The sequence below is a fragment of the Osmerus eperlanus genome, chromosome 9 (assembly GCF_963692335.1).
Source record: "Osmerus eperlanus chromosome 9, fOsmEpe2.1, whole genome shotgun sequence".
Taxonomy (NCBI): Eukaryota; Metazoa; Chordata; class Actinopteri; order Osmeriformes; family Osmeridae; genus Osmerus; species Osmerus eperlanus.
The window spans coordinates 762,177-786,714 of NC_085026.1; positions in this window are offsets into that span (position 1 = coordinate 762,177).

Sequence of the window (24,538 nt, forward strand, 5' to 3'; positions counted from 1 at the left end):
ACACTGCCTGTAGTAAATGTACCTGCATTTAGGTGCAATGTTTGCACGGAGAGTACCAACCAAATCTGTCTTTGGATTGTTGCGATCGGTACCCTAACAATGGCATTGGCTTGTCCTTATAACAGAGTAAGTGCTACTTGTTGGGGTAGTCTTCTGTGACTTTTACATCTGTTATTCATACACATTGTGTTTGTCATGTGCTTCAAAATTCCGCTATTATATTACTTTAAATTGAAGCCTTGATTGATTTCAATGTTCTTTAGTGCTTGTCTTTGGGGCAGTGTGATCTGTCTGTTCCTTCTCTATATTTGACCAGTGTTAGCAATCTTCTTTGCATTTCACACTGCCTGTAGTAAATGTACCTGCATTTAGGTGCAATGTTTGCACGGAGAGTCCCAACTAAATCTGTCTTTGGATTGTTGCGATCGGTACCCTAACAATGGCATTGACTTGTCCTTATAAAAGAGTAAGTGCTACTTGTTGGGGTAGTCTTCTGTGACTTTTACATCTGTTATTCATACACATTGTGTTTGTCATGTGCTTCTAAATTCCACTATTGCATTGCTTTAAATTGAAGCCTTGATTGATTTTGATGTTCTTCAGTGTTTGTCTTTGAGGCAGTGTGATCTGTCTGTTCCTTCTCTATATTTGACCAGTGTTAGCAATCTTCTTTGCATTTTACACTGCCTGTAGTAAATATACCTGCATTTAGGTGCAATGTTTGCACTGAGAGTCCCAACTAAATCTGTCTTTGGATTGTTGCGATCGGTACCCTAACAATGGCATTGGCTTGTCCTTATAACAGAGTAAGTGCTACTTGTTGGGGTAGTCTTCTCTGACTTTTACATCTGTTATTCATACACATTGTGTTTGTCATGTGCTTCTAAATTCCACTATTATATTACTTTAAATTGAAGCCTTGATTGATTTCAATGTTCTTCAGTGCTTGTCTTTGGGGCAGTGTGATCTGTCTGTTCCTTCTCTATATTTGACCAGTGTTAGCAATCTTCTTTGCATTTTAGACTGCCTGTAGTAAATATACCTGTATTTGGTGCAATGTTTGCACTGAGAGTCCCAACTAAATCTGCCTTTGGATTGTTGCGATCGGTACCCTAACAATGGCATTGGCTTGTCCTTATAACAGAGTAAGTGCTGCTTGTTGGGGTAGTCTTCTGTGACTTTTACATCTGTTATTCATACACATTGTGTTTGTCATGTGCTTCTAAATTCCACTATTGCATTGCTTTAAATTTAAGCCTTGATTGATTTAAATGTTCTTCAGTGCTTGTCTTTGGGGCAGTGTGATCTGTCTGTTCCTTCTCTATATTTGACCAGTGTTAGCAATCTTCTTTGCATTTGACACTGCCTGTAGTAAATATACCTGTATTTGGTGCAATGTTTGCACTGAGAGTCCCAACTAAATCTATCTTTGGATCGTTGCGATCGGTACCCTAACAATGGCATTGACTTGTCCTTATAAAAGAGTAAGTGCTACTTGTTGGGGTAGTCTTCTGTGACTTTTACATCTGTTATTCATACACATTGTGTTTGTCATGTGCTTCTAAATGCCACTATTACGGTGCTTTAAATTGAAGCCTTGATTGATTTTGATGTTCTTCAGTGTTTGTCTTTGAGGCAGTGTGATCTGTCTGTTCCTTCTCTATATTTGACCTGTGTTAGCAATATTCTTTGCATTTGACACTGCCTGTAGTAAATATACCTGTATTTGGTGCAATGTTTGCACTGAGAGTCCCAACTAAATCTGTCTTTGGATTGTTGCGATCGGTACCCTAACAATGGCATTGGCTTGTCCTTATAACAGAGTAAGTGCTACTTGTTGGGGTAGTCTTCTGTGACTTTTACATCTGTTATTCATACACATTGTGTTTGTCATGTGCTTCTAAATGCCACTATTACGGTGCTTTAAATTGAAGCCTTGATTGATTTCAATGTTCTTCAGTGCTTGTCTTTGGGGCAGTGTGATCTGTCTGTTCCTTCTCTATATTTGACCAGTGTTAGCAATCTTCTTTGCATTTTACACTGCCTGTAGTAAATATACCTGCATTTAGGTGCAATGTTTGCACGGAGAGTCCCAACCAAATCTGTCTTTGGATTGTTGTGATCGGTACCCTAACAATGGCATTGGCTTGTCCTTATAACAGAGTAAGTGCTACTTGTTGGGGTAGTCTTCTGTGACTTTTACATGTGTTATTCATACACATTGTGTTTGTCATGTGCTTCAAAATTCCACTATTATATTACTTTAAATTGAAGCCTTGATTGATTTCAATGTTCTTCAGTGCTTGTCTTTGGGGCAGTGTGATCTGTCTGTTCCTTCTCTATATTTGACCAGTGTTAGCAATCTTCTTTGCATTTTAAACTGCCTGTAGTAAATATACCTGTATTTGGTGCGATGTTTTCACTGAGAGTCCCAACTAAATCTATCTTTGGATCGTTGCGATCGGTACCCTAACAATGGCATTGACTTGTCCTTATAAAAGAGTAAGTGCTACTTGTTGGGGTAGTCTTCTGTGACTTTTACATCTGTTATTTATACACATTGTGTTTGTCATGGCCCACTAAATCCCACAATTACATTACCTTAAAGTGAAGCGTTGATTGATTTCAATGTTCATAAGTGCTTCTCTTTGGGGTAGTGTGATCTGTGTCTGTTCTTTCTCTATAATTTCCTCTGGTCAATTTCCTCCGTATCAAGTTCATTGAGAATTATCCTTCAACTTGAGTGACTCTCTTTCCTCTAATCACAGAAAGTGCTATTAAGTTGGGGTATTATTCTTCAACGGATGGCAACTAATTTGATATGACTGTGGGAATTACCAGAATGGCTCCCCTTACAAGATACATTTCTGATGTTCTTTTTCTGAAGTTAATTGAACTTTGTTAGAGTATCAAGTTATTGGGAACCACACATTGCCTGCATGCTCTATTAAGTTTGCATGTATTTACAGTAGGTTACAATAGTTGTCTAGAAACTCTATATAGAATGAGTGCTGTATGAACTTTGCTTGTCTGTAACTGCTGTTTTTGCATCGGAAAAGACAAGTCTAGTAGACCATTCAAATAATTGGGCCTTTAAGGCAGAGAATCAAAACTCATCACAATCCTATTGTTTTGAATGTGTGAAATAGTTTCTCTTGATTAAAATGACGAACCTTAGGTAAAGGAAGAGCACTCGTCAAGCTTAAGTACCTGAGTCGTTCACAGCACAGCATTTACTGACGTGGGATTGGTTGTGGTTGCTGAACATGAACCAATCTTAAGTTGTTCCTGGGAATTGAGGGCAGATCCTTGTTATAAGAAATACTCAGGAACATGTCTCTAGAGGAAGATGGACTTCATGGAATCAACATTAAGTGATCATTTGGTGGGCAGGTCATATACAGGTCTTTACAATTTGTAGGGATCGGTACCTTAACAATGGCATTGGCTTGTCCTTATAACAGAGTAAGTGCTACTTGTTGGGGTAGTCTTCTGTGACTTTTACATCTGTTATTCATACACATTGTGTTTGTCATGTGCTTCTAAATTCCACTATTATATTACTTTAAATTGAAGCCTTGATTGATTTCAATGTTCTTCAGTGCTTGTCTTTGGGGTAGTGTGATCTGTCTGTTCCTTCTCTATATTTGACCAGTGTTAGCAATCTTCTTTGCATTTTAGACTGCCTGTAGTAAATATACCTGTATTTGGTGCAATGTTTGCACTGAGAGTCCCAACTAAATCTGCCTTTGGATTGTTGCGATCGGTACCCTAACAATGGCATTGGCTTGTCCTTATAACAGAGTAAGTGCTGCTTGTTGGGGTAGTCTTCTGTGACTTTTACATCTGTTATTCATACACATTGTGTTTGTCATGTGCTTCTAAATTCCACTATTGCATTGCTTTAAATTTAAGCCTTGATTGATTTAAATGTTCTTCAGTGCTTGTCTTTGGGGCAGTGTGATCTGTCTGTTCCTTCTCTATATTTGACCAGTGTTAGCAATCTTCTTTGCATTTGACACTGCCTGTAGTAAATATACCTGTATTTGGTGCAATGTTTGCACTGAGAGTCCCAACTAAATCTATCTTTGGATCGTTGCGATCGGTACCCTAACAATGGCATTGACTTGTCCTTATAAAAGAGTAAGTGCTACTTGTTGGGGTAGTCTTCTGTGACTTTTACATCTGTTATTCATACACATTGTGTTTGTCATGTGCTTCTAAATGCCACTATTACGGTGCTTTAAATTGAAGCCTTGATTGATTTTGATGTTCTTCAGTGTTTGTCTTTGAGGCAGTGTGATCTGTCTGTTCCTTCTCTATATTTGACCTGTGTTAGCAATATTCTTTGCATTTGACACTGCCTGTAGTAAATATACCTGTATTTGGTGCAATGTTTGCACTGAGAGTCCCAACTAAATCTGTCTTTGGATTGTTGCGATCGGTACCCTAACAATGGCATTGGCTTGTCCTTATAACAGAGTAAGTGCTACTTGTTGGGGTAGTCTTCTGTGACTTTTACATCTGTTATTCATACACATTGTGTTTGTCATGTGCTTCTAAATGCCACTATTACGGTGCTTTAAATTGAAGCCTTGATTGATTTCAATGTTCTTCAGTGCTTGTCTTTGGGGCAGTGTGATCTGTCTGTTCCTTCTCTATATTTGACCAGTGTTAGCAATCTTCTTTGCATTTTACACTGCCTGTAGTAAATATACCTGCATTTAGGTGCAATGTTTGCACTGAGAGTCCCAACTAAATCTGTCTTTGGATTGTTGCGATCGGTACCCTAACAATGGCATTGGCTTGTCCTTATAACAGAGTAAGTGCTACTTGTTGGGGTAGTCTTCTCTGACTTTTACATCTGTTATTCATACACATTGTGTTTGTCATGTGCTTCTAAATTCCACTATTATATTACTTTAAATTGAAGCCTTGATTGATTTCAATGTTCTTCAGTGCTTGTCTTTGGGGCAGTGTGATCTGTCTGTTCCTTCTCTATATTTGACCAGTGTTAGCAATCTTCTTTGCATTTTAGACTGCCTGTAGTAAATATACCTGTATTTGGTGCAATGTTTGCACTGAGAGTCCCAACTAAATCTGCCTTTGGATTGTTGCGATCGGTACCCTAACAATGGCATTGGCTTGTCCTTATAACAGAGTAAGTGCTGCTTGTTGGGGTAGTCTTCTGTGACTTTTACATCTGTTATTCATACACATTGTGTTTGTCATGTGCTTCTAAATTCCACTATTGCATTGCTTTAAATTTAAGCCTTGATTGATTTAAATGTTCTTCAGTGCTTGTCTTTGGGGCAGTGTGATCTGTCTGTTCCTTCTCTATATTTGACCAGTGTTAGCAATCTTCTTTGCATTTGACACTGCCTGTAGTAAATATACCTGTATTTGGTGCAATGTTTGCACTGAGAGTCCCAACTAAATCTATCTTTGGATCGTTGCGATCGGTACCCTAACAATGGCATTGACTTGTCCTTATAAAAGAGTAAGTGCTACTTGTTGGGGTAGTCTTCTGTGACTTTTACATCTGTTATTCATACACATTGTGTTTGTCATGTGCTTCTAAATGCCACTATTACGGTGCTTTAAATTGAAGCCTTGATTGATTTTGATGTTCTTCAGTGTTTGTCTTTGAGGCAGTGTGATCTGTCTGTTCCTTCTCTATATTTGACCTGTGTTAGCAATATTCTTTGCATTTGACACTGCCTGTAGTAAATATACCTGTATTTGGTGCAATGTTTGCACTGAGAGTCCCAACTAAATCTGTCTTTGGATTGTTGCGATCGGTACCCTAACAATGGCATTGGCTTGTCCTTATAACAGAGTAAGTGCTACTTGTTGGGGTAGTCTTCTGTGACTTTTACATCTGTTATTCATACACATTGTGTTTGTCATGTGCTTCTAAATGCCACTATTACGGTGCTTTAAATTGAAGCCTTGATTGATTTCAATGTTCTTCAGTGCTTGTCTTTGGGGCAGTGTGATCTGTCTGTTCCTTCTCTATATTTGACCAGTGTTAGCAATCTTCTTTGCATTTTACACTGCCTGTAGTAAATGTACCTGCATTTAGGTGCAATGTTTGCACGGAGAGTCCCAACTAAATCTGTCTTTGGATTGTTGCGATCGGTACCCTAACAATGGTATTGGCTTGTCCTTATAACAGAGTAAGTGCTATTTGTTGGGGTAGTCTTCTGTGACTTTTACATCTGTTATTCATACACATTGTGTTTGTCATGTGCTTCTAATATCCACTATTGCATTGCTTTAAATTGAAGCCTTGATTGATTTCAAAGTTCTTCAGTGCTTGTCTTTGGGGCAGTGTGATCTGTCTGTTCCTTCTCTATATTTGACCAGTGTTAGCAATCTTCTTTGCATTTTACACTGCCTGTAGTAAATATACCAGCATTTAGGTGCAATGTTTGCACTGAGAGTCCCAACTAAATCTGTCTTTAGATTGTTGCGATCGGTACCCTAACAATGGCAATGGCTTGTCCTTATAACAGAGTAAGTGCTACTTGTTGGGGTAGTCTTCTGTGACTTTTACATGTGTTATTCATACACATTGTGTTTGTCATGTGCTTCTAAATTCCACTATTATATTACTTTAAATTGAAGCCTTGATTGATTTCAATGTTCATCAGTGCTTGTCTTTGTGGCAGTGTGATCTGTCTGTTCCTTCTCTATATTTGACCAGTGTTAGCAATCTTCTTTGCATTTTACACTGCCTGTAGTAAATGTACCTGCATTTAGGTGCAATGTTTGCACGGAGAGTCCCAACTAAATCTGTCTTTGGATTGTTGCGATCGGTACCCTAACAATGGCATTGACTTGTCCTTATAAAAGAGTAAGTGCTACTTGTTGGGGTAGTCTTCTGTGACTTTAACATCTGTTATTCATACACATTGTGTTTGTCATGTGCTTCTAAATTCCACTATTGCATTGCTTTAAATTGAAGCCTTGATTGATTTCAATGTTCTTCAGTGCTTGTCTTTGAGGCAGTGTGATCTGTCTGTTCCTTCTCTATATTTGACCTGTGTTAGCAATATTCTTTGCATTTGACACTGCCTGTAGTAAATATACCTGCATTTAGGTGCAATGTTTGCACTGAGAGTCCCAACTAAATCTGTCTTTGGATTGTTGCGATCGGTACCCTAACAATGGCATTGGCTTGTCCTTATAACAGAGTAAGTGCTACTTGTTGGGGTAGCCTTCTGTGACTTTTACATCTGTTATTCATTCACATTGTGTTTGTCATGTGCTTCAAAATGCCACTATTACGGTGCTTTAAATTGAAGCCTTGATTGATTTCAATGTTCTTCAGTGCTTGTCTTTGGGGCAGTGTGATCTGTCTGTTCCTTCTCTATATTTGACCAGTGTTAGCAATCTTCTTTGCATTTTACACTGCCTGTAGTAAATATACCTGTATTTGGTGCAATGTTTGCACTGAGAGTCACAACTAAATCTGCCTTTGGATTGTTGCGATCGGTACCCTAACAATGGCATTGGCTTGTCCTTATAACAGAGTAAGTGCTGCTTGTTGGGGTAGTCTTCTGTGACTTTTACATCTGTTATTCATACACATTGTGTTTGTCATGTGCTTCTAAATTCCACTATTGCATTGCTTTAAATTGAAGCCTTGATTGATTTAAATGTTCTTCAGTGCTTGTCTTTGGGGCAGTGTGATCTGTCTGTTCCTTCTCTATATTTGACCAGTGTTAGCAATCTTCTTTGCATTTTACACTGCCTGTAGTAAATGTACCTGCATTTAGGTGCAATGTTTGCACGGAGAGTCCCAACTAAATCTGTCTTTGGATTGTTGCGATCGGTACCCTAACAATGGCATTGACTTGTCCTTATAAAAGAGTAAGTGCTACTTGTTGGGGTAGTCTTCTGTGACTTTTACATCTGTTATTCATACACATTGTGTTTGTCATGTGCTTCTAAATTCCACTATTGCATTGCTTTAAATTGAAGCCTTGATTGATTTCAATGTTCTTCAGTGCTTGTCTTTGGGGCAGTGTGATCTGTCTGTTCCTTCTCTATATTTGACCAGTGTTAGCAATCTTCTTTGCATTTTACACTGCCTGTAGTAAATATACCTGCATTTAGGTGCAATGTTTGCACTGAGAGTCCCAACTAAATCTGTCTTTGGATTGTTGCGATCGGTACCCTAACAATGGCATTGGCTTGTCCTTATAACAGAGTAAGTGCTACTTGTTGGGGTAGTCTTCTGTGACTTTTACATCTGTTATTCATACACATTGTGTTTGTCATGTGCTTCTAAATGCCACTATTACGGTGCTTTAAATTGAAGCCTTGATTGATTTCAATGTTCTTCAGTGCTTGTCTTTGGGGCAGTGTGATCTGTCTGTTCCTTCTCTATATTTGACCAGTGTTAGCAATCTTCTTTGCATTTTACACTGCCTGTAGTAAATGTACCTGCATTTAGGTGCAATGTTTGCACGGAGAGTCCCAACTAAATCTGTCTTTGGATTGTTGCGATCGGTACCCTAACAATGGTATTGGCTTGTCCTTATAACAGAGTAAGTGCTATTTGTTGGGGTAGTCTTCTGTGACTTTTACATCTGTTATTCATACACATTGTGTTTGTCATGTGCTTCTAAATTCCACTATTGCATTGCTTTAAATTGAAGCCTTGATTGATTTCAAAGTTCTTCAGTGCTTGTCTTTGGGGCAGTGTGATCTGTCTGTTCCTTCTCTATATTTGACCAGTGTTAGCAATCTTCTTTGCATTTTACACTGCCTGTAGTAAATATACCTGCATTTAGGTGCAATGTTTGCACTGAGAGTCCCAACTAAATCTGTCTTTGGATTGTTGCGATCGGTACCCTAACAATGGCATTGGCTTGTCCTTATAACAGAGTAAGTGCTACTTGTTGGGGTAGTCTTCTGTGACTTTTACATGTGTTATTCATACACATTGTGTTTGTCATGTGCTTCTAAATTCCACTATTATATTACTTTAAATTGAAGCCTTGATTGATTTCAATGTTCTTCAGTGCTTGTCTTTGGGGCAGTGTGATCTGTCTGTTCCTTCTCTATATTTGACCAGTGTTAGCAATCTTCTTTGCATTTTAAACTGCCTGTAGTAAATATACCTGTATTTGGTGCAATGTTTGCACTGAGAGGCCCAACTAAATCTGCCTTTGGATTGTTGCGATCGGTACCCTAACAATGGCATTGGCTTGTCCTTATAACAGAGTAAGTGCTGCTTGTTGGATTAGTCTTCTGTGACTTTTACATCTGTTATTCATACACATTGTGTTTGTCATGTGCTTCTAAATTCCACTATTGCATTGCTTTAAATTTAAGCCTTGATTGATTTAAATGTTCTTCAGTGCTTGTCTTTGGGGCAGTGTGATCTGTCTGTTCCTTCTCTATATTTGACCAGTGTTAGCAATCTTCTTTGCATTTGACACTGCCTGTAGTAAATATACCTGTATTTGGTGCAATGTTTGCACTGAGAGTCCCAACTAAATCTATCTTTGGATCATTGCGATCGGTACCCTAACAATGGCATTTACTTGTCCTTATAAAAGAGTAAGTGCTACTTGTTGGGGTAGTCTTCTGTGACTTTTACATCTGTTATTCATACACATTGTGTTTGTCATGTGCTTCTAAATGCCACTATTACGGTGCTTTAAATTGAAGCCTTGATTGATTTTGATGTTCTTCAGTGTTTGTCTTTGAGGCAGTGTGATCTGTCTGTTCCTTCCCTATATTTGACCTGTGTTAGCAATATTCTTTGCATTTGACACTGCCTGTAGTAAATATACCTGTATTTGGTGCAATGTTTGCACTGAGAGTCCCAACTAAATCTGTCTTTGAATTGTTGCGATCGGTACCCTAACAATGGCATTGGCTTGTCCTTATAACAGAGTAAGTGCTACTTGTTGGGGTAGTCTTCTGTGACTTTTACATCTGTTATTCATACACATTGTGTTTGTCATGTGCTTCTAAATGCCACTATTACGATGCTTTAAATTGAAGCCTTGATTGATTTCAATGTTCTTCAGTGCTTGTCTTTGGGGCAGTGTGATCTGTCTGTTCCTTCTCTATATTTGACCAGTGTTAGCAATCTTCTTTGCATTTTACACTGCCTGTAGTAAATGTACCTGCATTTAGGTGCAATGTTTGCACGGAGAGTCCCAACTAAATCTGTCTTTGGATTGTTGCGATCGGTACCCTAACAATGGTATTGGCTTGTCCTTATAACAGAGTAAGTGCTATTTGTTGGGGTAGTCTTCTGTGACTTTTACATCTGTTATTCATACACATTGTGTTTGTCATGTGCTTCTAAATGCCACTATTACGATGCTTTAAATTGAAGCCTTGATTGATTTCAATGTTCTTCAGTGCTTGTCTTTGGGGCAGTGTGATCTGTCTGTTCCTTCTCTATATTTGACCAGTGTTAGCAATCTTCTTTGCATTTTACACTGCCTGTAGTAAATGTACCTGCATTTAGGTGCAATGTTTGCACGGAGAGTCCCAACTAAATCTGTCTTTGGATTGTTGCGATCGGTACCCTAACAATGGTATTGGCTTGTCCTTATAACAGAGTAAGTGCTATTTGTTGGGGTAGTCTTCTGTGACTTTAACATCTGTTATTCATACACATTGTGTTTGTCATGTGCTTCTAAATTCCACTATTGCATTGCTTTAAATTGAAGCCTTGATTGATTTCAATGTTCTTCAGTGCTTGTCTTTGAGGCAGTGTGATCTGTCTGTTCCTTCTCTATATTTGACCTGTGTTAGCAATATTCTTTGCATTTGACACTGCCTGTAGTAAATATACCTGCATTTAGGTGCAATGTTTGCACTGAGAGTCCCAACTAAATCTGTCTTTGGATTGTTGCGATCGGTACCCTAACAATGGCATTGGCTTGTCCTTATAACAGAGTAAGTGCTACTTGTTGGGGTAGCCTTCTGTGACTTTTACATCTGTTATTCATTCACATTGTGTTTGTCATGTGCTTCAAAATGCCACTATTACGGTGCTTTAAATTGAAGCCTTGATTGATTTTGATGTTCTTCAGTGTTTGTCTTTGAGGCAGTGTGATCTGTCTGTTCCTTCCCTATATTTGACCTGTGTTAGCAATATTCTTTGCATTTGACACTGCCTGTAGTAAATATACCTGTATTTGGTGCAATGTTTGCACTGAGAGTCCCAACTAAATCTGTCTTTGAATTGTTGCGATCGGTACCCTAACAATGGCATTGGCTTGTCCTTATAACAGAGTAAGTGCTACTTGTTGGGGTAGTCTTCTGTGACTTTTACATCTGTTATTCATACACATTGTGTTTGTCATGTGCTTCTAAATGCCACTATTACGATGCTTTAAATTGAAGCCTTGATTGATTTCAATGTTCTTCAGTGCTTGTCTTTGGGGCAGTGTGATCTGTCTGTTCCTTCTCTATATTTGACCAGTGTTAGCAATCTTCTTTGCATTTTACACTGCCTGTAGTAAATGTACCTGCATTTAGGTGCAATGTTTGCACGGAGAGTCCCAACTAAATCTGTCTTTGGATTGTTGCGATCGGTACCCTAACAATGGTATTGGCTTGTCCTTATAACAGAGTAAGTGCTATTTGTTGGGGTAGTCTTCTGTGACTTTTACATCTGTTATTCATACACATTGTGTTTGTCATGTGCTTCTAATATCCACTATTGCATTGCTTTAAATTGAAGCCTTGATTGATTTCAAAGTTCTTCAGTGCTTGTCTTTGGGGCAGTGTGATCTGTCTGTTCCTTCTCTATATTTGACCAGTGTTAGCAATCTTCTTTGCATTTTACACTGCCTGTAGTAAATATACCTGCATTTAGGTGCAATGTTTGCACTGAGAGTCCCAACTAAATCTGTCTTTGGATTGTTGCGATCGGTACCTTAACAATGGCATTGGCTTGTCCTTATAACAGAGTAAGTGCTACTTGTTGGGGTAGTCTTCTGTGACTTTTACATGTGTTATTTATACACATTGTGTTTGTCATGGCCCACTAAATCCCACAATTACATTACCTTAAAGTGAAGCGTTGATTGATTTCAATGTTCATAAGTGCTTCTCTTTGGGGTAGTGTGATCTGTGTCTGTTCTTTCTCTATAATTTCCTCTAGTCAATTTCCTCCGTATCAAGTTCATTGAGAATTATCCTTCAACTTGAGTGACTCTCTTTCCTCTAATCACAGAAAGTGCTATTAAGTTGGGGTATTATTCTTCAACGGATGGCAACTAATTTGATATGACTGTGGGAATTACCAGAATGGCTCCCCTTACAAGATACATTTCTGATGTTCTTTTTCTGAAGTTAATTGAACTTTGTTAGAGTATCAAGTTATTGGGAACCACACATTGCCTGCATGCTCTATTAAGTTTGCATGTATTTACAGTAGGTTACAATAGTTGTCTAGAAACTCTATATAGAATGAGTGCTGTATGAACTTTGCTTGTCTGTAACTGCTGTTTTTGCATCGGAAAAGACAAGTCTAGTAGACCATTCAAATAATTGGGCCTTTAAGGCAGAGAATCAAAACTCATCACAATCCTATTGTTTTGAATGTGTGAAATAGTTTCTCTTGGTTAAAATGACGAACCTTAGGTAAAGGCAGAGCACTCGTCAAGCTTAAGTACCTGAGTCGTTCACAGCACAGCATTTACTGACGTGGGATTGGTTGTGGTTGCTGAACATGAACCAATCTTAAGTTGTTCCTGGGAATTGAGGGCAGATCCTTGTTATAAGAAATACTCAGGAACATGTCTCTAGAGGAAGATGGACTTCATGGAATCAACATTAAGTGATCATTTGGTGGGCAGGTCATATACAGGTCTTTACAATTTGTAGGGATCGGTACCTTAACAATGGCATTGGCTTGTCCTTATAACAGAGTAAGTGCTACTTGTTGGGGTAGTCTTCTGTGACTTTTACATGTGTTATTCATACACATTGTGTTTGTCATGTGCTTCAAAATTCCACTATTATATTACTTTAAATTGAAGCCTTGATTGATTTCAATGTTCTTCAGTGCTTGTCTTTGGGGCAGTGTGATCTGTCTGTTCCTTCTCTATATTTGACCAGTGTTAGCAATCTTCTTTGCATTTTAAACTGCCTGTAGTAAATATACCTGTATTTGGTGCGATGTTTTCACTGAGAGTCCCAACTAAATCTATCTTTGGATCGTTGCGATCGGTACCCTAACAATGGCATTGACTTGTCCTTATAAAAGAGTAAGTGCTACTTGTTGGGGTAGTCTTCTGTGACTTTTACATCTGTTATTTATACACATTGTGTTTGTCATGGCCCACTAAATCCCACAATTACATTACCTTAAAGTGAAGCGTTGATTGATTTCAATGTTCATAAGTGCTTCTCTTTGGGGTAGTGTGATCTGTGTCTGTTCTTTCTCTATAATTTCCTCTGGTCAATTTCCTCCGTATCAAGTTCATTGAGAATTATCCTTCAACTTGAGTGACTCTCTTTCCTCTAATCACAGAAAGTGCTATTAAGTTGGGGTATTATTCTTCAACCGATGGCAACTAATTTGATATGACTGTGGGAATTACCAGAATGGCTCCCCTTACAAGATACATTTCTGATGTTCTTTTTCTGAAGTTAATTGAACTTTGTTAGAGTATCAAGTTATTGGGAACCACACATTGCCTGCATGCTCTATTAAGTTTGCATGTATTTACAGTAGGTTACAATAGTTGTCTAGAAACTCTATATAGAATGAGTGCTGTATGAACTTTGCTTGTCTGTAACTGCTGTTTTTGCATCGGAAAAGACAAGTCTAGTAGACCATTCAAATAATTGGGCCTTTAAGGCAGAGAATCAAAACTCATCACAATCCTATTGTTTTGAATGTGTGAAATAGTTTCTCTTGATTAAAATGACGAACCTTAGGTAAAGGCAGAGCACTCGTCAAGCTTAAGTACCTGAGTCGTTCACAGCACAGCATTTACTGACGTGGGATTGGTTGTGGTTGCTGAACATGAACCAATCTTAAGTTGTTCCTGGGAATTGAGGGCAGATCCTTGTTATAAGAAATACTCAGGAACATGTCTCTAGAGGAAGATGGACTTCATGGAATCAACATTAAGTGATCATTTGGTGGGCAGGTCATATACAGGTCTTTACAATTTGTAGGGATCGGTACCTTAACAATGGCATTGGCTTGTCCTTATAACAGAGTAAGTGCTACTTGTTGGGGTAGTCTTCTGTGACTTTTACATCTGTTATTCATACACATTGTGTTTGTCATGTGCTTCTAAATTCCACTATTATATTACTTTAAATTGAAGCCTTGATTGATTTCAATGTTCTTCAGTGCTTGTCTTTGGGGCACTGTGATCTGTCTGTTCCTTCTCTATATTTGACCAGTGTTAGCAATCTTCTTTGCATTTGACACTGCCTGTAGTAAATGTACCTGCATTTAGGTGCAATGTTTGCACGGAGAGTCCCAACCAAATCTGTCTTTGGATTGTTGTGATCGGTACCCTAACAATGGCATTGGCTTGTCCTTATAACAGAGTAAGTGCTACTTGTTGGGGTAGTCTTCTGTGACTTTTACATGTGTTATTCATACACATTGTGTTTGTCATGTGCTTCAAAATTCCACTATTATATTACTTTAAATTGAAGCCTTGATTGATTTCAATGTTCTTCAGTGCTTGTCTTTGGGGCAGTGTGATCTGTCTGTTCCTTCTCTATATTTGACCAGTGTTAGCAATCTTCTTTGCATTTTAAACTGCCTGTAGTAAATATACCTGTATTTGGTGCGATGTTTTCACTGAGAGTCCCAACTAAATCTATCTTTGGATCGTTGCGATCGGTACCCTAACAATGGCATTGACTTGTCCTTATAAAAGAGTAAGTGCTACTTGTTGGGGTAGTCTTCTGTGACTTTTACATCTGTTATTTATACACATTGTGTTTGTCATGGCCCACTAAATCCCACAATTACATTACCTTAAAGTGAAGCGTTGATTGATTTCAATGTTCATAAGTGCTTCTCTTTGGGGTAGTGTGATCTGTGTCTGTTCTTTTTCTATAATTTACTCTGGTCAATTTCCTCCGTATCAAGTTCATTGAGAATTATCCTTCAACTTGAGTGACTCTCTTTCCTCTAATCTCAGAAAGTGCTATTAAGTTGGGGTATTATTCTTCAACGGATGGCAACTAATTTGATATGACTGTGGGAATTAACAGAATGGCTCCCCTTACAAGATACATTTCTGATGTTCTTTTTCTGAAGTTAATTGAACTTTGTTAGAGTATCAAGTTATTGGGAACCACACATTGCCTGCATGCTCTATTAAGTTTGCATGTATTTACAGTAGGTTACAATAGTTGTCTAGAAACTCTATATAGAATAAGTGCTGTATGAAGTTTGCTTGTCTGTAACTGCTGTTTTTGAATCGGAAAAGACTCAAGTCTAGTAGACCATTCAAATAATTGGGCCTTTAAGGCAGAGAACCAAAACTCATCTCAATCCTATTGTTTTGAATGTGTGAAATAGTTTCTCTTGATTAAAATGACGAACCTTAGGTAAAGGCAGAGCACTCGTCAAGCTTAAGTACCTGAGCCGTTCACAGCACAGCATTTACTGACGTGGGATTGGTTGTGGTTGCTGAACATGAACCAATCTTAAGTTGTTCCTGGGAATTGAGGGCAGATCCTTGTTATAAGAAATCCTCAGGAACATGTCTCTAGAGGAAGATGGACTTCATGGAATCAACAGTAAGTGATCATTTGGTGGGCAGGTCATATACAGGTCTTTACAATTTGTAGGGATCGGTACCTTAACAATGGCATTGGCTTGTCCTTATAACAGAGTAAGTGCTACTTGTTGGGGTAGTCTTCTGTGACTTTTACATCTGTTATTCATACACATTGTGTTTGTCATGTGCTTCTAAATTCCACTATTATATTACTTTAAATTGAAGCCTTGATTGATTTCAATGTTCTTCAGTGCTTGTCTTTGGGGCAGTGTGATCTGTCTGTACCTTCTCTATATTTGACCAGTGTTAGCAGTCTTCTTTGCATTTGACACTGCCTGTAGTAAATGTACCTGCATTTAGGTGCAATGTTTGCACGGAGAGTCCCAACCAAATCTGTCTTTGGATTGTTGCGATCGGTACCTTAACAATGGCATTGGCTTGTCCTTATAACAGAGTAAGTGCTACTTGTTGGGGTAGTCTTCTGTGACTTTTACATCTGTTATTCATACACATTGTGTTTGTCATGTGCTTCTAAATTCCACTATTATATTACTTTAAATTGAAGCCTTGATTGATTTCAATGTTCTTCAGTGCTTGTCTTTGGGGCAGTGTGATCTGTCTGTTCCTTCTCTATATTTGACCAGTGTTAGCAATCTTCTTTGCATTTGACACTGCCTGTAGTAAATGTACCTGCATTTAGGTGCAATGTTTGCACGGAGAGTCCCAACCAAATCTGTCTTTGGATTGTTGCGATCGGTACCTTAACAATGGCATTGGCTTGTCCTTATAACAGAGTAAGTGCTACTTGTTGGGGTAGTCTTCTGTGACTTTTACATCTGTTATTCATACACATTGTGTTTGTCATGTGCTTCTAAATTCCACTATTATATTACTTTAAATTGAAGCCTTGATTGATTTCAATGTTCTTCAGTGCTTGTCTTTGGGGCAGTGTGATCTGTCTGTTCCTTCTCTATATTTGACCAGTGTTAGCAATCTTCTTTGCATTTGACACTGCCTGTAGTAAATGTACCTGCATTTAGGTGCAATGTTTGCACGGAGAGTCCCAACCAAATCTGTCTTTGGATTGTTGCGATCGGTACCCTAACAATGGCATTGGCTTGTCCTTATAACAGAGTAAGTGCTTCTTGTTGGGGTAGTCTTCTGTGACTTTTACATCTGTTATTCATACACATTGTGTTTGTCATGTGCTTCAAAATTCCACTATTATATTACTTTAAATTGAAGCCTTGATTGATTTCAATGTTCTTCAGTGCTTGTCTTTGGGGCAGTGTGATCTGTCTGTTCCTTCTCTATATTTGACCAGTGTTAGCAGTCTTCTTTGCATTTTACACTGCCTGTAGTAAATGTACCTGCATTTAGGTGCAATGTTTGCACGGAGAGTCCCAACCAAATCTGTCTTTGGATTGTTGCGATCGGTACCTTAACAATGGCATTGGCTTGTCCTTATAACAGAGTAAGTGCTACTTGTTGGGGTAGTCTTCTGTGACTTTTACATCTGTTATTCATACACATTGTGTTTGTCATGTGCTTCTAAATTCCACTATTATATTACTTTAAATTGAAGCCTTGATTGATTTCAATGTTCTTCAGTGCTTGTCTTTGGGGCAGTGTGATCTGTCTGTTCCTTCTCTATATTTGACCAGTGTTAGCAATCTTCTTTGCATTTGACACTGCCTGTAGTAAATGTACCTGCATTTAGGTGCAATGTTTGCACGGAGAGTCCCAACCAAATCTGTCTTTGGATTGTTGCGATCGGTACCCTAACAATGGCATTGGCTTGTCCTTATAACAGAGTAAGTGCTACTTGTTGGGGTAGTCTTCTGTGACTTTTACATCTGTTATTCATACACATTGTGTTTGTCATGTGCTTCAAAATTCCACTATTATATTACTTTAAATTGAAGCCTTGATTGATTTCAATGTTCTTCAGTGCTTGTCTTTGGGGCAGTGTGATCTGTCTGTTCCTTCTCTATATTTGACCAGTGTTAGCAATCTTCTTTGCATTTGACACTGCCTGTAGTAAATATACCTGTATTTGGTGCAATGTTTGCACTGAGAGTCCCAACTAAATCTATCTTTGGATCGTTGCGATCGGTACCCTAACAATGGCATTGACTTGTCCTTATAAAAGAGTAAGTGCTACTTGTTGGGGTAGTCTTCTGTGACTTTTACATCTGTTATTTATACACATTGTGTTTGTCATGGCCTACTAAATCCCACACTTACATTACCTTAAAGTGAAGCGTTGATTGATTTCAATGTTCATAAGTGCTTCTCTTTGGGGTAGTGTGATCTGTGTCTGTTCTTTCTCTATAATTTACTCTGGTCAATTTCCTCCGTATCAAGTTCATTGAGAATTATCCTTCAACTTGAGTGACTCTCTTTCCTCTAATCACAGAAAGTGCTATTAAGTTGGGGTATTATTCTTCAACGGATGGCAACTAATTTGATATGACTGTGGGAATTAACAGAATGGCTCCCCTTACAAGATACATTTCTGATGTTCTTTTTCTGAAGTTAATTGAACTTTGTTAGAGTATCAAGTTATTGGGAACCACACATTGCCTGCATGCTCTATTAAGTTTGCATGTATTTACAGTAGGTTACAATAGTTGTCTAGAAACTCTATATAGAATGAGTGCTGTATGAAGTTTGCTTGTCTGTAACTGCTGTTTTTGCATCGGAAAAGACTCAAGTCTAGTAGACCATTCAAATAATTGGGCCTTTAAGGCAGAGAACCAAAACTCATCTCAATCCTATTGTTTTGAATGTGTGAAATAGTTTCTCTTGATTAAAATGACGAACCTTAGGTAAAGGCAGAGCACTCGTCAAGCTTAAGTACCTGAGCCGTTCACAGCACAGCATTTACTGACGTGGGATTGGTTGTGGTTGCTGAACATGAACCAATCTTAAGTTGTTCCTGGGAATTGAGGGCAGATCCTTGTTATAAGAAATCCTCAGGAACATGTCTCTAGAGGAAGATGGACTTCATGGAATCAACAGTAAGTGATCATTTGGTGGGCAGGTCATATACAGGTCTTTACAATTTGTAGGGATCGGTACCTTAACAATGGCATTGGCTTGTCCTTATAACAGAGTAAGTGCTACTTGTTGGGGTAGTCTTCTGTGACTTTTACATCTGTTATTCATACACATTGTGTTTGTCATGTGCTTCAAAATTCCACTATTATATTACTTTAAATTGAAGCCTTGATTGATTTCAATGTTCTTCAGTGCTTGTCTTTGGGGCAGTGTGATCTGTCTGTTCCTTCTCTATATTTGACCTGTGTTAGCAATCTTCTTTGCATTTTACACTGCCTGTAGTAAATATACCTGTATTTGGTGCAATGTTTGCACTGAGAGTCCCAACTAAATCTATCTTTGGATCGTTGCGATCGGTACCCTAACAATGGCATTGACTTGTCCTTATAAAAGAGTAAGTGTTACTTGTTGGGGTAGTCTTCTGTGACTTTTACATATGTTATTTATACACATTGTGTTTGTCATGGCCCACTAAATCCCACAATTACATTACCTTAAAGTGAAGCGTTGATTGATTTCAATATTCATAAGTGCTTCTCTTTGGGGTAGTGTGATCTGTGTCTGTTCTTTCTCTATAATTTACTCTGGTCAATTTCCTCCGTATCAAGTTCATTGAGAATTATCCTTCAACTTGAGTGACTCTCTTTCCTCTAATCTCAGAAAGTGCTATTAAGTTGGGGTATTATTCTTCAACGGATGGCAACTAATTTGATATGACTGTGGGAATTAACAGAATGGCTCCCCTTACAAGATACATTTCTGATGTTCTTTTTCTGAAGTTAATTGAACTTTGTTAGAGTATCAAGTTATTGGGAACCACACATTGCCTGCATGCTCTATTAAGTTTGCATGTATTTACAGTAGGTTACAATAGTTGTCTAGAAACTCTATATAGAATAAGTGCTGTATGAAGTTTGCTTGTCTGTAACTGCTGTTTTTGCATCGGAAAAGACTCAAGTCTAGTAGACCATTCAAATAATTGGGCCTTTAAGGCAGAGAACCAAAACTCATCTCAATCCTATTGTTTTGAATGTGTGAAATAGTTTCTCTTGATTAAAATGACGAACCTTAGGTAAAGGCAGAGCACTCGTCAAGCTTAAGTACCTGAGCCGTTCACAGCACAGCATTTACTGACGTGGGATTGGTTGTGGTTGCTGAACATGAACCAATCTTAAGTTGTTCCTGGGAATTGAGGGCAGATCCTTGTTATAAGAAATCCTCAGGAACATGTCTCTAGAGGAAGATGGACTTCATGGAATCAACAGTAAGTGATCATTTGGTGGGCAGGTCATATACAGGTCTTTACAATTTGTAGGGATCGGTACCTTAACAATGGCATTGGCTTGTCCTTATAACAGAGTAAGTGCTACTTGTTGGGGTAGTCTTCTGTGACTTTTACATCTGTTATTCATACACATTGTGTTTGTCATGTGCTTCTAAATTCCACTATTATATTACTTTAAATTGAAGCCTTGATTGATTTCAATGTTCTTCAGTGCTTGTCTTTGGGGCAGTGTGATCTGTCTGTTCCTTCTCTATATTTGACCAGTGTTAGCAGTCTTCTTTGCATTTGACACTGCCTGTAGTAAATGTACCTGCATTTAGGTGCAATGTTTGCACGGAGAGTCCCAACCAAATCTGTCTTTGGATTGTTGCGATCGGTACCTTAACAATGGCATTGGCTTGTCCTTATAACAGAGTAAGTGCTACTTGTTGGGGTAGTCTTCTGTGACTTTTACATCTGTTATTCATACACATTGTGTTTGTCATGTGCTTCTAAATTCCACTATTATATTACTTTAAATTGAAGCCTTGATTGATTTCAATGTTCTTCAGTGCTTGTCTTTGGGGCAGTGTGATCTGTCTGTTCCTTCTCTATATTTGACCAGTGTTAGCAATCTTCTTTGCATTTGACACTGCCTGTAGTAAATGTACCTGCATTTAGGTGCAATGTTTGCACGGAGAGTCCCAACCAAATCTGTCTTTGGATTGTTGCGATCGGTACCCTAACAATGGCATTGGCTTGTCCTTATAACAGAGTAAGTGCTACTTGTTGGGGTAGTCTTCTGTGACTTTTACATCTGTTATTCATACACATTGTGTTTGTCATGTGCTTCAAAATTCCACTATTATATTACTTTAAATTGAAGCCTTGATTGATTTCAATGTTCTTCAGTGCTTGTCTTTGGGGCAGTGTGATCTGTCTGTTCCTTCTCTATATTTGACCTGTGTTAGCAATCTTCTTTGCATTTTACACTGCCTGTAGTAAATATACCTGTATTTGGTGCAATGTTTGCACTGAGAGTCCCAACTAAATCTATCTTTGGATCGTTGCGATCGGTACCCTAACAATGGCATTGACTTGTCCTTATAAAAGAGTAAGTGTTACTTGTTGGGGTAGTCTTCTGTGACTTTTACATATGTTATTTATACACATTGTGTTTGTCATGGCCCACTAAATCCCACAATTACATTACCTTAAAGTGAAGCGTTGATTGATTTCAATATTCATAAGTGCTTCTCTTTGGGGTAGTGTGATCTGTGTCTGTTCTTTCTCTATAATTTACTCTGGTCAATTTCCTCCGTATCAAGTTCATTGAGAATTATCCTTCAACTTGAGTGACTCTCTTTCCTCTAATCTCAGAAAGTGCTATTAAGTTGGGGTATTATTCTTCAACGGATGGCAACTAATTTGATATGACTGTGGGAATTAACAGAATGGCTCCCCTTACAAGATACATTTCTGATGTTCTTTTTCTGAAGTTAATTGAACTTTGTTAGAGTATCAAGTTATTGGGAACCACACATTGCCTGCATGCTCTATTAAGTTTGCATGTATTTACAGTAGGTTACAATAGTTGTGTAGAAACTCTATATAGAATAAGTGCTGTATGAAGTTTGCTTGTCTGTAACTGCTGTTTTTGCATCGGAAAAGACTCAAGTCTAGTAGACCATTCAAATAATTGGGCCTTTAAGGCAGAGAACCAAAACTCATCTCAATCCTATTGTTTTGAATGTGTGAAATAGTTTCTCTTGATTAAAATGACGAACCTTAGGTAAAGGCAGAGCACTCGTCAAGCTTAAGTACCTGAGCCGTTCACAGCACAGCATTTACTGACGTGGGATTGGTTGTGGTTGCTGAACATGAACCAATCTTAAGTTGTTCCTGGGAATTGAGGGCAGATCCTTGTTATAAGAAATCCTCAGGAACATGTCTCTAGAGGAAGATGGACTTCATGGAATCAACAGTAAGTGATCATTTGGTGGGCAGGTCATATACAGGTCTTTACAATTTGTAGGGATCGGTACCTTAACAATGGCATTGGCTTGTCCTTATAACAGAGTAAGTGCTACTTGTTGGGGTAGTCTTCTGTGACTTTTACATCTGTTATTCATACACATTGTGTTTGTCATGTGCTTCTAAATTCCACTATTATATTACTTTAAATTGAAGCCTTGATTGATTTCAATGTTCTTCAGTGCTTGTCTTTGGGGCAGTGTGATCTGTCTGTTCCTTCTCTATATTTGACCAGTGTTAGCAGTCTTCTTTGCATTTTACACTGCCTGTAGTAAATGTACCTGCATTTAGGTGCAATGTTTGCACGGAGAGTCCCAACCAAATCTGTCTTTGGATTGTTGCGATCGGTACCTTAACAATGGCATTGGCTTGTCCTTATAACAGAGTAAGTGCTACTTGTTGGGGTAGTCTTCTGTGACTTTTACATCTGTTATTCATACACATTGTGTTTGTCATGTGCTTCTAAATTCCACTATTATATTACTTTAAATTGAAGCCTTGATTGATTTCAATGTTCTTCAGTGCTTGTCTTTGGGGCAGTGTGATCTGTCTGTTCCTTCTCTATATTTGACCAGTGTTAGCAATCTTCTTTGCATTTGACACTGCCTGTAGTAAATGTACCTGCATTTAGGTGCAATGTTTGCACGGAGAGTCCCAACCAAATCTGTCTTTGGATTGTTGCGATCGGTACCCTAACAATGGCATTGGCTTGTCCTTATAACAGAGTAAGTGCTACTTGTTGGGGTAGTCTTCTGTGACTTTTACATCTGTTATTCATACACATTGTGTTTGTCATGTGCTTCAAAATTCCACTATTATATTACTTTAAATTGAAGCCTTGATTGATTTCAATGTTCTTCAGTGCTTGTCTTTGGGGCAGTGTGATCTGTCTGTTCCTTCTCTATATTTGACCAGTGTTAGCAATCTTCTTTGCATTTGACACTGCCTGTAGTAAATATACCTGTATTTGGTGCAATGTTTGCACTGAGAGTCCCAACTAAATCTATCTTTGGATCGTTGCGATCGGTACCCTAACAATGGCATTGACTTGTCCTTATAAAAGAGTAAGTGCTACTTGTTGGGGTAGTCTTCTGTGACTTTTACATCTGTTATTTATACACATTGTGTTTGTCATGGCCTACTAAATCCCACACTTACATTACCTTAAAGTGAAGCGTTGATTGATTTCAATGTTCATAAGTGCTTCTCTTTGGGGTAGTGTGATCTGTGTCTGTTCTTTCTCTATAATTTACTCTGGTCAATTTCCTCCGTATCAAGTTCATTGAGAATTATCCTTCAACTTGAGTTACTCTCTTTCCTCTAATCACAGAAAGTGCTATTAAGTTGGGGTATTATTCTTCAACGGATGGCAACTAATTTGATATGACTGTGGGAATTAACAGAATGGCTCCCCTTACAAGATACATTTCTGATGTTCTTTTTCTGAAGTTAATTGAACTTTGTTAGAGTATCAAGTTATTGGGAACCACACATTGCCTGCATGCTCTATTAAGTTTGCATGTATTTACAGTAGGTTACAATAGTTGTCTAGAAACTCTATATAGAATGAGTGCTGTATGAAGTTTGCTTGTCTGTAACTGCTGTTTTTGCATCGGAAAAGACTCAAGTCTAGTAGACCATTCAAATAATTGGGCCTTTAAGGCAGAGAACCAAAACTCATCTCAATCCTATTGTTTTGAATGTGTGAAATAGTTTCTCTTGATTAAAATGACGAACCTTAGGTAAAGGCAGAGCACTCGTCAAGCTTAAGTACCTGAGCCGTTCACAGCACAGCATTTACTGACGTGGGATTGGTTGTGGTTGCTGAACATGAACCAATCTTAAGTTGTTCCTGGGAATTGAGGGCAGATCCTTGTTATAAGAAATCCTCAGGAACATGTCTCTAGAGGAAGATGGACTTCATGGAATCAACAGTAAGTGATCATTTGGTGGGCAGGTCATATACAGGTCTTTACAATTTGTAGGGATCGGTACCTTAACAATGGCATTGGCTTGTCCTTATAACAGAGTAAGTGCTACTTGTTGGGGTAGTCTTCTGTGACTTTTACATCTGTTATTCATACACATTGTGTTTGCCATGTGCTTCTAAATTCCACTATTATATTACTTTAAATTGAAGCCTTGATTGATTTCAATGTTCTTCAGTGCTTGTCTTTGGGGCAGTGTGATCTGTCTGTTCCTTCTCTATATTTGACCAGTGTTAGCAATCTTCTTTGCATTTGACACTGCCTGTAGTAAATGTACCTGCATTTAGGTGCAATGTTTGCACGGAGAGTCCCAACCAAATCTGTCTTTGGATTGTTGCGATCGGTACCTTAACAATGGCATTGGCTTGTCCTTATAACAGAGTAAGTGCTACTTGTTGGGGTAGTCTTCTGTGACTTTTACATCTGTTATTCATACACAT